Source organism: Alexandromys fortis, unplaced genomic scaffold, assembly GCF_014885135.2.
Source record: "Alexandromys fortis isolate MF-2015 unplaced genomic scaffold, M_Fortis_MF-2015_v1.1 scaffold_23, whole genome shotgun sequence".
NCBI classification, from domain to species: domain Eukaryota; kingdom Metazoa; phylum Chordata; class Mammalia; order Rodentia; family Cricetidae; genus Alexandromys; species Alexandromys fortis.
The window spans coordinates 7,410,386-7,422,872 of NW_026067907.1; positions in this window are offsets into that span (position 1 = coordinate 7,410,386).

The following is a 12,487-nucleotide window of genomic DNA, read 5'->3' on the forward strand; positions in this document are numbered from 1 at the left end:
GAGGCCCCTGGTCTATAAAGAGGTTCTAGAGCAGCCAGGGCTGCTACAGACAGGATGTTGATCCATATTTATTTTGATGGTATTAAAACAATATCTATTCAGTATTAACCACACTTCCGAAAAATTCTTTTGAGACAGGATCTCAAAATGTAGACCAGGCTGGCCTTGAATTCACTGAATTCCACCTACTTCTGCTTTGAGATTGGTGTGACTTCCAATCTTGTTTTTTATTTATTTTATTTGTGTGTGTGTGTGTACACAAGTATATACATATGTATATATGCAGAGATAAGAGGAGGAGATCTAGTGTTTTCCTCCATTATTTTACATCTGTCTCTGTATCTCTGCATGCACATGTGTGTAAATGTCTGAAGTTTGCCTTGTTTCTATGTTAGATGGCCATCAGGCTCCCAGGACCCTCTTATTTCTACCCCCAGCGCTTGGGTTATAGGCATAATGGCTCTCTCTTTCAAGGTATCTCTTTCCTTGCTCTCCCTCTTTGTCCTTCACCCAACTCAACATTCCTGATCCCTCACGTTCTCCTCCCCACTCTCCTTCCCCCCTCCCCCCCTCCCCCCACACTGCCAATTTACTAAGGAGATCTTGTCTACTTCCCCTTCCCCGATGGATCCATGTAGGTCCCTCTTAGGGTTTGGTCCTGAGTTTTATGAATGCACGCCTTTAATCCCAGGTAGAGGCAGGTGGATCTTTGTGAATTCAAGGCCAGCCTAGTCTACAGAGTGAGCTCCAGGACAGGCAGAGTTACACAGAAAAACCTTGTCTCAAAAAAACCAACCAACCAACTAACCAAATAACAACAACAACAACAACAACAACAAAAAACAACCCCTCCAAAAAAGGCAGGCTGAACAAGTCATGAGGAAAAAAAAAAACCAGTAAGCAATGTTCTTCCTTGATGGAGGAAGGTAATTGGTTAATTATAATAAACCAACTGCTTGGCCTCATAGCTTAGAACATAGGTGGGTGGAATAAACAGAATAGGATGCTGGGCGGAAGAGGAAGTGAGGTCAGACTTTGCTCTGCTCCCAGACAGACCCGACAGCTCTGCTCTCTGGAGCAGAGACGCCATGCTCAGCTCTCCCAGGCAACTCCAACCCAGGATGGACATAGGCTAGAATCTTCCCGGTAAGTGCACCTTGGGGTGCTTACACACATCATTAGAAATGGGCTAGTCCAGGTGCGAGAATTAGCCTGTAAGGGCTAGAGTTCATGGGCCAAGCAGTTCTTAAATGAATACAGTTTGTGTGTTGTTGTTTCGGGCACGAGCTAGCCAAGCGGCCAGGGTGTTGGGGACGCAGCCCCGCCTCCGCTCCTATTTCAACACTTCCTGGTCTCTGCTTCAGTTCCTGCCTTCAGGTTCCTGCCAACTTCCCTCAGTGACAATATGATTTGGAAGTATGAGCTTTATTTTAATAAGCCCTTCCCAGATCAAGTTGCTTTTGGTCAGGATGTGTATCACAGCCACAGAAAGTAACGGATACAGTCACATTGTTACGTCATGGGGCTTGGAACCTTAGTATCACTTGACGTCAGCAGAACTTATATAACAGCTGGTTTGGGGGCAGCACTTTAGGAAAAAAGCACCCGAGAATAAATGAGCTAGTAGGCTGAGGAAAGAGCCCCCAAAACCACCGTGATCTACTTATGATAAAAACTGGATTATGCGGTGACTTGACTCAAAGTCTCCAGTGTTTCACTTCCTTTAACAAAACTCCAAGTTCCTAAACACTCTACCCTGCCCCCACTCTTGTCTGTTTTAGCCACACCAGACCACTTCCCAGGTCTGTCACAGACATCAGTCCAAGGCAAGCTGTTCCCCATCTTCATGAATCGTGTGTGTGTGTGTGTGTGTGTGTGTGTGTGTGTGTGTGTAAGCATATGGTGTGCATGCTACAGCCTGTGGGGGTCAGAGGACAGTCCCTAGTGTTAGTCCCTGCCTTCCACTCTGTGAGACAGTCTCCTGTTAGCTGCTGCATACATCAGGTTAGCTGGCCCACATGCTTCTAAGGCTACTCCTGTCAATGTTCCCATTGACAATAAAAAAATATTACATTTGTTTATTTATATATATTGTGTGTGTGTGAGTGCGTGCGCACACACATACACCACCCCACATGTGTCAGGCTTGGTGGCTAGTGTGTTTATTTACCAAGCCATCTCCTGCTCCCCTATTCATGCAGTTTCAAGTTTTAAAAACCAAGTTTCCTGTCTTTTCTCCTCCAGATAAAAAGACCCTCCTTTGGGAATCTCTCTGCTTCCTGCAGACAGAGTTAGAATTATAGGTGGCTGTCTCCCTGCCTTCCCAGTGGGTAATGATTAAAGCTACCTGCCTGGCACCCTGACACGTCAATCTTGTTTCCTTTTGAGTCTCAAACCTGAGAGTTTCTCAGGGGGCGGGCTTCTTGTCTGCCAAGGCCAGGAGTTCAGTAACCACACACTGAGGTCTTCAGCCTGTGCTTGCTCAGAGAGCGTCACTGACTTCGCTGAATGGTCTTTGGGGTTGTGTAAATAAAGGAGATGGGGTAGTGAGTATGGAGGTTTAAGAGGCCACCTAACTCTTGCTGAAGTTTGAGAGTTTGCCCAGATCTGCCCTTGGGAACTCCTGGAGTCCAGGATGGGGAGCTTTCCAAACTGAGGTCACAAACCACGAAACAAATAAGAACCATGACGATGCTGATAAGGATGTGAAAAACTGAATATGTCATATGCCGCCCCTCGGAATAAATGTCAGAAATGCTATTCTGAGAGTCAGATTTTTCTAGGAACTTCGGTCATGCTCTCAGCTTTGAGAAAACTCCCCCAGTTTACCATGTTGACTTGGTATCATACCATAATTTTATTGGCCTAGAAGTGTTAAACTTATTTCTTCCATTTGTACAGGGATAACAGTGTATTACATATATAAGTTCTTAATTTATATGTATTTGATTATAGATTTGCAATTAATTTTCTCTTTTTTTTTTGAGACAGATCTTTCTACATACCCCTGGCTGCCCTGGCACTCACTATATAGACCAGGCTGACCTCTTGGACTTGAATTCACAGAGATCCACCTGCCCTTGCCTCCTGAGTGCTTGGATTAAAGGTGTGTGCTACCATGTTCTGCAGATTTGCAATTTCTTTTGTGGGGAGTGGTTTGAGACAGAGTCTCAGGTAGCTCAGGTTAGCCTTAAATGGTTATATAGCTGAGGCTGACCCTGAACTTCTGAGTCTCCTAGTTCTACCTCCCAGCTGCTGGGGTGGTAGGATTGCACCACAATGAATGGCATAAAATTTAAAAATTGCAATTTCTTATAAAGCAGCATTCATATCAGATGTGGGCATGCATGCCTGTAATCGTAGGCTGAAGCCAAAGCAGGAAGATCATGGGTTTGAGGCTAGCTTGGGCTACCTAGTAAGTTCCAACTCAGCCTTGGCAACACAGGCTGTTCTCTCAAAAATAAACAAGTAAGTGAATAAAAGAATTTATGTACCACGTGACTTTTGGGTGACCCAGGCCAATGAAATCTTTATTGTACTTGACAAAAAGTCGCACAGAAACATTCATGAAGTTTCATTTGCAATGGCAAGATAGGAGATGACAAGTAAGCCCCGCTGCAGCGACGACAGAGAGCTCGAGTGAACCTCGGGAGGCTGCTTCCGAGGGGGGAGCAGTCTAAACAGGTATACTGACAACGTTATGATTCTACTGGCGTATGTGCATTCTGCAGAGTCTCACTACGAGTGGGCGGGTGGTGGCGCACACTTTTAATCCCAGCACTTGGGAGGCAGAGGCAGGCGGATCTCTGTGAGTTCGAGGCCAGCCTGGTCTACACAGTCTTGTCTACAAGATAGTCAAGACTGTTTTACAGAGAAATCTTGTCTCGAAGAAACCATAACCAAGACCACAAACAAACAAACAAAACCACCAGAATCTCACTGTGTGTTGCTCAGGCTAGTCTCAGACTTGTGGGATCCAGTGATTCCCCTCAGCTTTAGCCCTGAGCAGCTGAGACTGCCTGTATGCACTGCTTGCCCTGCAGAATGGCTTTCAAAAAAAGGAAAAATAAGAAAAAAAACAAGCCTTAGATATAGAAAGCAGATAAGCGATAAGCAGAGGTTAGCGATGTGGTAGGAGATTCAGGGGGAAGCAGTCATAAAAGGGATCCTCGAAGGGTTTGAACTAGTTTTTTGTTCTGTATCAAAATTTTATTTGTATTTTATTTGTATTTGTATTTTATTGCAGAGTCTCAGATATCCCAGGCTGGCTTCAAATTCACTGTCAAGGATAGCCTTGAACTTCTTATCTAAGTCTCTCTCAAGTACTGGGAGTCCAGGAGTGTACCTGTCAGAAACACACACACACACACACACACACACACACACACACACACACACACAAAGCTGGGGGATTTGCTCTTTATCTGTAGATTGATGTGGGAGTCCCCTCTGTGTGCTGTTATTACCATTAATGAATAAAGAAACTGCTTTGGACCTATAGCAAGGCAGAACTTAGGTAGGCAGGGAAAACTGGACTGAATGCTGGGAGACAGGAGATGGGTCAGAGAGACGCCATGGAGCTGCCAGAGTCAGGCATGCCAAATCTTTGCCAGTAAGCCACTGCCATGTGGCGATATACAGATTAATAGAAATGGGTTAAATTAATATAAGAGTTAGCCAATAAGAAGCTAGAGCTAATGGGCCAAGCAGTGTTTTAACTAATATAGTTTCTGTGTGGTTATTTTGGTTCTGGGTGGCCGGGACAAATAAGTGGCCTCCTTGCAACAGTAGATATTACTATCCATGCTCCATACTGTGGTTATGAAATAATTCTGTGAGTTAGTACCATTGGGGGAAGCTAGGTAAAGGATATATGAAGATTTCCCAAGGAAATATTAATAACAAATTATTAACTTGTTTTACATAGTTCATTTTCAGATATGAAGATTCAAACTCTCTTAAACCTCAGAGAGCTTGATGAGAACTTTCTATGCTACAACCTAATGGAAACCTGAGTAGACACTGAATTAAAGTAAGTGTTCCGTTTCAAATTTAAAATCCCCAAGAGAATTCTTAACTAAAAGGAGAGGGTTGGGGAGGTGACTTAGCTGTTAGGTGCACTGACTGTTCTTCCAAAGGACCCAAGTTCAATTCCCAGCACCCACATGGCAGCTTGCAACTGTCCATAGCTCCAGTTCCAGGGGATCTGACACCCTCACACAGACATACATGCAGGCCAAACACTAGTGTACATAAAATAAAAACAAATAAATCATTAAAAAAGGAACTAACTGGAGACTATTATGAAGATACAAAGAAACTTTATGTGGGTCCCCTGATATAGCTCAGAGTGGTGGCCCAGAAATGGATGGCTTAGAAGGGGCTCAGATTTCACAGGAAGCTGTAGCCAGCCCAACATGGAACAGAAGCGCCTTGCATCAGGTACGTTGGAGTTGCTCTTTGGTTGCAGTGGGCGCTGCTGTGAGCTGTTTCCTTGCATTGGCACATGCCCTCCTGGAGGAAGGATGGGGCCTCCTAAGATCCAGAAAGCTCTGATCCTTGCAAAGTTCATAAGGCCCCACCCCAAGGCCCACCGAGCAGTAAACAGACTCAGAGAGGGCTGTCCAGTGGGGCTTGCCTGCATGTTGTTCAGGAAGATCCAGGGATAAACTTTAATGGTCGAGTGGGCTTTGTGAGGCAGCTACTCCCAGTCCCCCAAGGTCCTGTAGGACCTACTATAAAATCACTGCCTCTCCAAGCTGGGCTTAAGTACAGTAATGTCTGTTTGTCCTCAGTGCGCTGTCCCGGATGGGCAGACACTTGTCCATATGGCCTCAGGAAAAGCCACACAACAGCCACTGGGTAGCACAAGTCCGGAACAGATGACCAGCACACACGGGTATGGATGGATGTGCCCGGCACAGCAGAAGACTCTTCACAGTGCCTTTGGAAAGCTAGAAAGCTCAGCACCACGTTCCTTTAACAGGCAAACTAAAGTTGAGTGTGCTACCGGCCATCAGGGCTGTATTTGCAACTGATGACTGGCACGTGTGGCTTTGGCAAAGGCACTGATTCTCCTGCAAGGCAAAATCTGCTCTTTGGTCTGAGGTTCCAAGGTCTGAGGGAATTGGTCAGCAGTGTGGTCCAGGACCTTGGTGTTTTTCATTTTGTTCTCACTTTGCTGGCTGCTGTTCTAGTTCTGGTTTGGTTACTGTGATAAACCATGACCAGAAACAATTTGGGGAGAAAGGATCTGTTTTACACTTCCAGGTCACAGTCTGTCACTGAGGGAAATCAAGGCAGGGACTCCTGGGGAGGAGTCTGAAGCAGAAACCACGAGGGCATGTGCAAGGATCAGAGCTTTCTGGATCTTAGGAGGCCCCATCCTTCCTCCAGGCTCACTCTTCTGTCTTGCACAGTGCAGGCTGATCTCTTGGGGAAGGTACTGCCCATAGTCAACTTGCAATCAAGAAAATGCCCACAGGGACACACCCACAGGCCAATTTGATCAAGGCAATTCTTTAGTATATATAGCACACTCTCTTGTATCTTATCCTATTGGAGAAAAAAAAAAAATACGACAGCAGTCCCCAGGTCACTGCCAACAAGTCCTATGGCCAGGACACACACACACACACACACACACACACACACATACACACACACACACTTAAAAGAATCTTAATTTTTTTGATACAGTGTCTCACTATGTAGCCCCAACTGACCTGAACTCTCCGTGTAGTTCAGGCTATTCTCAAACTCAGAGATCTGCTTGTCTCTGCCTCCCACTGTTGGGACTAAAGGCATGCGACACCACACCCAGCAATTTTGTTTTGTTTTGTTTTCAAAGACAAGGTCTCCTGTAGCCCAGGCTGGCTTTGAACTCACTGTATACCCAAGGATAATCTTGAACTTCTGCTTCCACCTCCCTCCTGGGATTAGAGGTGTAGGCCACCACCTGTTTGTTTTTTGGAGACAGAGTTTTACTTTGTAGTCTAGTCTTTTCTGGAATTCATTGTGTAGCACAAGGTGATCTTGAACTCAAGGTAATCCTTCTGCCTCCAGCCTGGAAGTACTGGGACTGAGATCATAAGAGTGCCCACTATGCCTAGCTAATCCTGATCCTTTTAATGAAGCAGCTTTTAGCCAATCATGTAACAAGATGGGTTTGTGTCCCGGTGACCATTTCTCTCTTTTTCTCTGAGTCTCTCAACTTTTTTTTTTCCTTTTCTTTTTCCAGCAAGTTCTGACTTTGTTGTTCTGGGTGACCCAGAACTCCAACTGTAGACCAGGTTGGCCTTGAACTCTCAGAGGTCTGGCTACCTCTGTGTGTTAGGATTACAGAGACCAGACTAGCCTTGAACTCAGATTAGAATTAAAGGTGTTTGCACAGACCCAGCAAAAGAACTTTTGGGTTTCTCAGAAGACTAAATTGGTGGATTGAAGAAAACTGTCATTCCCAACTGTACAGCCTTGGCCAGGGGGTCGGCTTCTTCAGCCTCACGCCAGCTCAGGTGAAGTTAATGACGAGAATGGGAGGACTCCTGCCACTGAGCGGTGCCATCAGAGCGGCTCTGACCGTGAGCGTTCAGGAGGTACCGCTGTCATCTGCCGCTGTTTCCACTTCATGGCTAATTTAATGCGCCTCTATTAAAGAACCAGAGCCTCTAGGAATAGCTAGAATACATTTCTCTCCAAATTCATATTAAATGGACTATCAGCTGAACCTGATCGGCTTGAGGAAAGGATTATGCTTTATAAGCTCAGGATTTAGCACTGTTTTCAGCCAAAAATAGTTACCCTCTGTTCCCGTGTGACTTCTCTCACATTAAAGGCCTCATAGGAAAGGCATGTCTTTCATGTTTGTTTTTTTTTTCTTCCTGTGACTTTGCACTCTTCCTTTCTCTGTATTTTCAGCCTTCTCTCCTGGGCTCATCTCAAAGCTATTTCTTCTCCACTAAGATTTTTCTTCTCAATTTCTCATTTGAAAAAAAATAAAAAGTCAAACCTTCAGAAAAGGCGACATGACTGTACAAGGTCACCAACCCAGTTTCTCCTACATTGAACTCCGTTTTTAAATCTGCCTTCAGCCTGTGTTTCCTAACACTCATCTCCTGTGTAGCACCTAAGAACATGGCCATTCTTCTGCACAGCTGAGCACTGATCTCTCACTCAGGACACTAACACTGATGAAATATTACCGCCTATGGAATTTTCACAGCGAAGCTGGGTATCGAACCTGGAGCCTTATACCTGCCTGACAAGCACTGTACCACTGAGCTACGCCACCAGCCCTCCAACTGCATCTTGAGAAGCAGTTCCTTTATCACGATAGGCAAGGAACGACAAAAGGAATGGAAAAGTGATTTGAGAATCTTGGTAGAATCAGGCTCCTCCTGGGTGTTCTGGGAAGTGTGTGGGATTTTCTTTAAAGCTTCTGCTTGAGATCCACAGGGTCCTCTGGACACTGTCAGCTTGACAGCTTGGGGCTTTAGTGTTCCACAGAGGCAACCGTTAGCTTTGGCTGCCTGTGCTACTGCTCCCCACATGGAACTGGGGTGAGCTGCCACTTGAGCTGCGTGCCTAGAGTCAGGTCAAAATGGCAGGGACAAAGTGACTGAGCCAGCGGTTGGGCCACCTGGATTCCGAGTCTGACTGCTTGTGGGCTGGAGGACTATTTGTGTCCTAGGGCTGTAACAGCAAAGTACCATTGGGGGAGGGGAACTGTAACAAGAGAAAATTATTTTCTTTGGGTTTCTGGGGAACTGACGTCATCCCATGGCTCGCTGAGGCATCGTGCCTCCCCTTGAGTGACTTCCTCGGTTCGCTCTCATAGCATAGCTCTTCATCCCTACCTACTACAGAACGCTAGCCATATTGACTGAAGAGCCTGCCTGTTCTAGTACGTTATCTTGGCTAATACAACGCAATGCCCTCTTTTCTAATACTCACACATTCTGCAGTAGAAGGCTTGGGCTCTAACAGCCAGTAGGGGACATAGTTCAACCCGTAAAAGAGGCTCTTGTGTGCCAACATCTTCCACACTTGCCAGTGATAGCATTTCTTTTCTTTCCTTTTTGGTTTTGAGGAAGCATTTCTCTGTGTAGCCCTGGAATTCACTCTGTAGAACAGGCTAGCCTCATACTCAAATCTGCCTGCCTCTGCCTCCTAAGTGTTGGGTTTAAAGGCATGTACCACCACACCTGACATTTCTAATGGTTTTTGTTTTACTCTGACCTTTTTTTTTTTAATATTGCGTTTTATATAACCCAGGCTGCCCCAGAACTTGCTATGTAGCCAAGGATGATCTTGAATGTCTGATTCTCCTTGCTTGCACCAGAGCTGGGATTACTATGTCCAACAAACTGTGCTAAAATGCTTCCATTTTGATTCTTTCTGTATTGTCTTCTATTGTCCTACATCTTTAGCCTCCTTTAATTTCTTTTTTCTTTTTTGGAGACAGGGTTTCTCTGTAGCTTTGGAGCCTGTCCTGGAACTAGCTCTTGTAGACCAGGCTGGCCTCTAACCCACAGAGATCCTCCTGCCTCTGCCTCCCGAGTGTGCCACCACTGCCCGGCTTAGCCTTCTTTAATTTAGGACAGCTGTTTTAGTGTTTTCCTGTGTGTAAGAATTTCCTGAAGTCAGGAGTGATGGCTCCTGTAATCTTGGCACTTGAAAGGTGGGAATGGAAGAGGCTTTCATGGCCAGAGTCATGTTTGGCTACTCAGTGATTTCACAGTGAACCTGAACTACATTTGAGAATCTGGCAGCTGAAGTCAATGATAGTTTGTGCGCTTATCCTGTACTAGGCCCTGGGTTCAGTCTCTATCCTGGCAGAATTTCTGGATTCACATCCAGAGCTTTTAGACAGGGTCTTGCTACATGTCCCAGACTGGCCTTGAACATTTGATCCTTCTGCCCCCCGCCTCTCCAGTGCTTGAATTACAAGTGTGTGCTACCAAAATTGGCCTTAAAGTAATGTTTCTGCCCTTTTAGAAACAATATTTAGTTTTGGGCTACGCATGGTAGTGCACACCTTTCCTCCCAGCACTTGGGAGGCAGAGTGAGGAGGACTTCTGAGTTTGAGGTTAGCCTGGTCTACAGAGCAAGTTCCAGGACAGCCAGGCTACACAGAGAAACCCTCTCTTGAGCCCCCCTCCAAAAAGAAGATTGATTGTGAGCCACTTGCTATGGGTGCTGGGAATTGAACCTGGGTCCTTTGCAAGAATAGGACTAGTCATCTCTTCAGCCCCCAAGTTTATTTATAAAACAGGCCCAATAAGAGCACAGCACACCCATAAACTAAAACAACTATAACACTATATTAGTAAGTTATTGAAAGCTTATGAATTTTTAATTCTGGAACTTTCCATGTAATAATTTTAATCTGCGATGATCTAAGGGAAACTAACACTGTGGTAAGGCAAGATCATTCCACTGATCTCCTGGAATTAGCTTTTTTTTTTTTTTTTTTTTGTAAACAGATACCGCTTTAGTTTCTGGCCACCTAGGCCCGAATAGTCACACAAAACTTTATTAATTGCAACACTGTTTGGTCAGTGACTTAGGCATATTTCTATCTAGCTTTTACATCTTAAATTAATCTATTTCTATTAATCTGTGTATTGCCATGACGCTGTGGTTTACCAGTAAGGTTATGGTGTCCTTTTCCTTTGGCAGCTACCTGGTGTCTCCTTGACTCCACCTTCTTTCCCCCTGCATTTAGTTTTCCTGCCTAACTCTATTCTGCCCTGCCATAGGCACAAAGCAGCTTCTTTATTAACCAATGGAATAAAACATATTCACAGCATACAGAGGGTAAATCCCACATCAATGGCTCACATCTTTATCCTCACAGCAGAGCACCCAGAGGCAGAGGCAGGCAGATCTGTTTGAATTGAGACCAACCTGCTCTACAAAGGGAGTTCCAAGACAGCCAGTGCTGCATACACAATAACCCTGAGCTACTTACAATTCTGAATTTACTCTTACGGTTATTGTTGCACAAGTCTGAAATTTTTTTATATTTATTTATTTATTATGTATACAATATTCTGCTGGCCTGAAGAGGGCACTAGACCCCATTATAGATGGTTGTAAGCCACCATGTGGTTGCTGGGAATTGAACTCAGGGCCTTTGGTAGAGCAGGCAATGCTCTTAACCTCTGAGCCATCTCTCCAGCCCCTAAATTTTTTTTTTTGATATTTATTGAGCTCTACATTTTTCTCTGCTCCCCTCCCTGCCTCTGCCCTCCTGCCTTCAATCCTCCCTCGAGGTCCCCATGCTCCCAATTTACTCAGGAGATCCTGTCCTTTTCTACTTCCCATGTAGATTAGATCTATGTAAGTCTCTCTTAGTGTCCCCATTGTGGAACTAGCTCTTGTAGACCAGGCTGGCTTTGAACTCACAGAGATCCACTTGTCTCTGCCTCCGGAGTGCAGGGATTAAAGGCGTGCGCCCGGCTATTTAGTTTTTTTTTAAATTAATTTATTTATTATGTGTACAACATTCTGCCTCGATGTATGCCCGCACGCCAGAGGAGGGCGCTAGATCTCAGTACAGATGGTTGTGAGCCACCATGTGGTTGCTGGGAATTGAACGCAGGACCTCTGGAAGAGCAGACAGTGCTCTTATCCTCTGAGCCATCTCTCCAGCCCCTATTTAGTTTTTTTTTTTTTTTTTTTTGAGACAGGGTTTTTCTGTGTAACAGCTGTTTGTCCTCAACTCGCTTTGTAGACCACGCTAGCCTCAAACTCTGAGATTGCCCGCCTCTGCCTCCCGAGTGCTGGGATCAAGGGCAGGCACCACCACAGCCAGGCTCAGGGATAATCACAGCAGAAGTCTAGAGAGCGATGGGCCATACAGTAGAGTGTATTTTGTTTTTCTTCTGAGACAATCTCACTATGTAGCCGTGGCTAGTTTTGAAGTTACAGAGATCTGCCTGCCTTCGAACGGTTGGGATTAAATTAAAGGTGTATGCCACCACAGCTAGTAAGTATGTTTATCTTATTATTTCTGTGTATATGCTAGCACGCTACCGCGGAGGCAGACGACTATGTTCTGTCTGCCTTTCCATCTTATGGCTACAGTCTCTCACTGTACCCAAACCTTGCCAGATTCAGCTAGCCTGGCTGGCCAGCAAACTCCAGGGATCCTTTTGTCCCCGTCTCCCCACCGAGGTTACTTGGGTTTGCAGCCACAGACTTTATTATATGGATGCTGGGGCTTGAGCTCAGGCTCTCAAGTTTATGCAGCCTTTTACAGTCTGAGCCATTTCCTAGGCCCCGCATTTATTTTATGTTCACTAGGCCACCGCTGTGTATAACACGGGCACACATATCTGAGCATAACAATGCAACTTTATAGACAGAGGTGATGGTACACGCTTATAAACCCAGAACTCGGGAGGCTTAAGTAGAATGATCCGAATTCCAGTCCTGCCTGAGCTACACAGTGAAGCAGTCGCAAAAGTCTTGAGTGTCACTC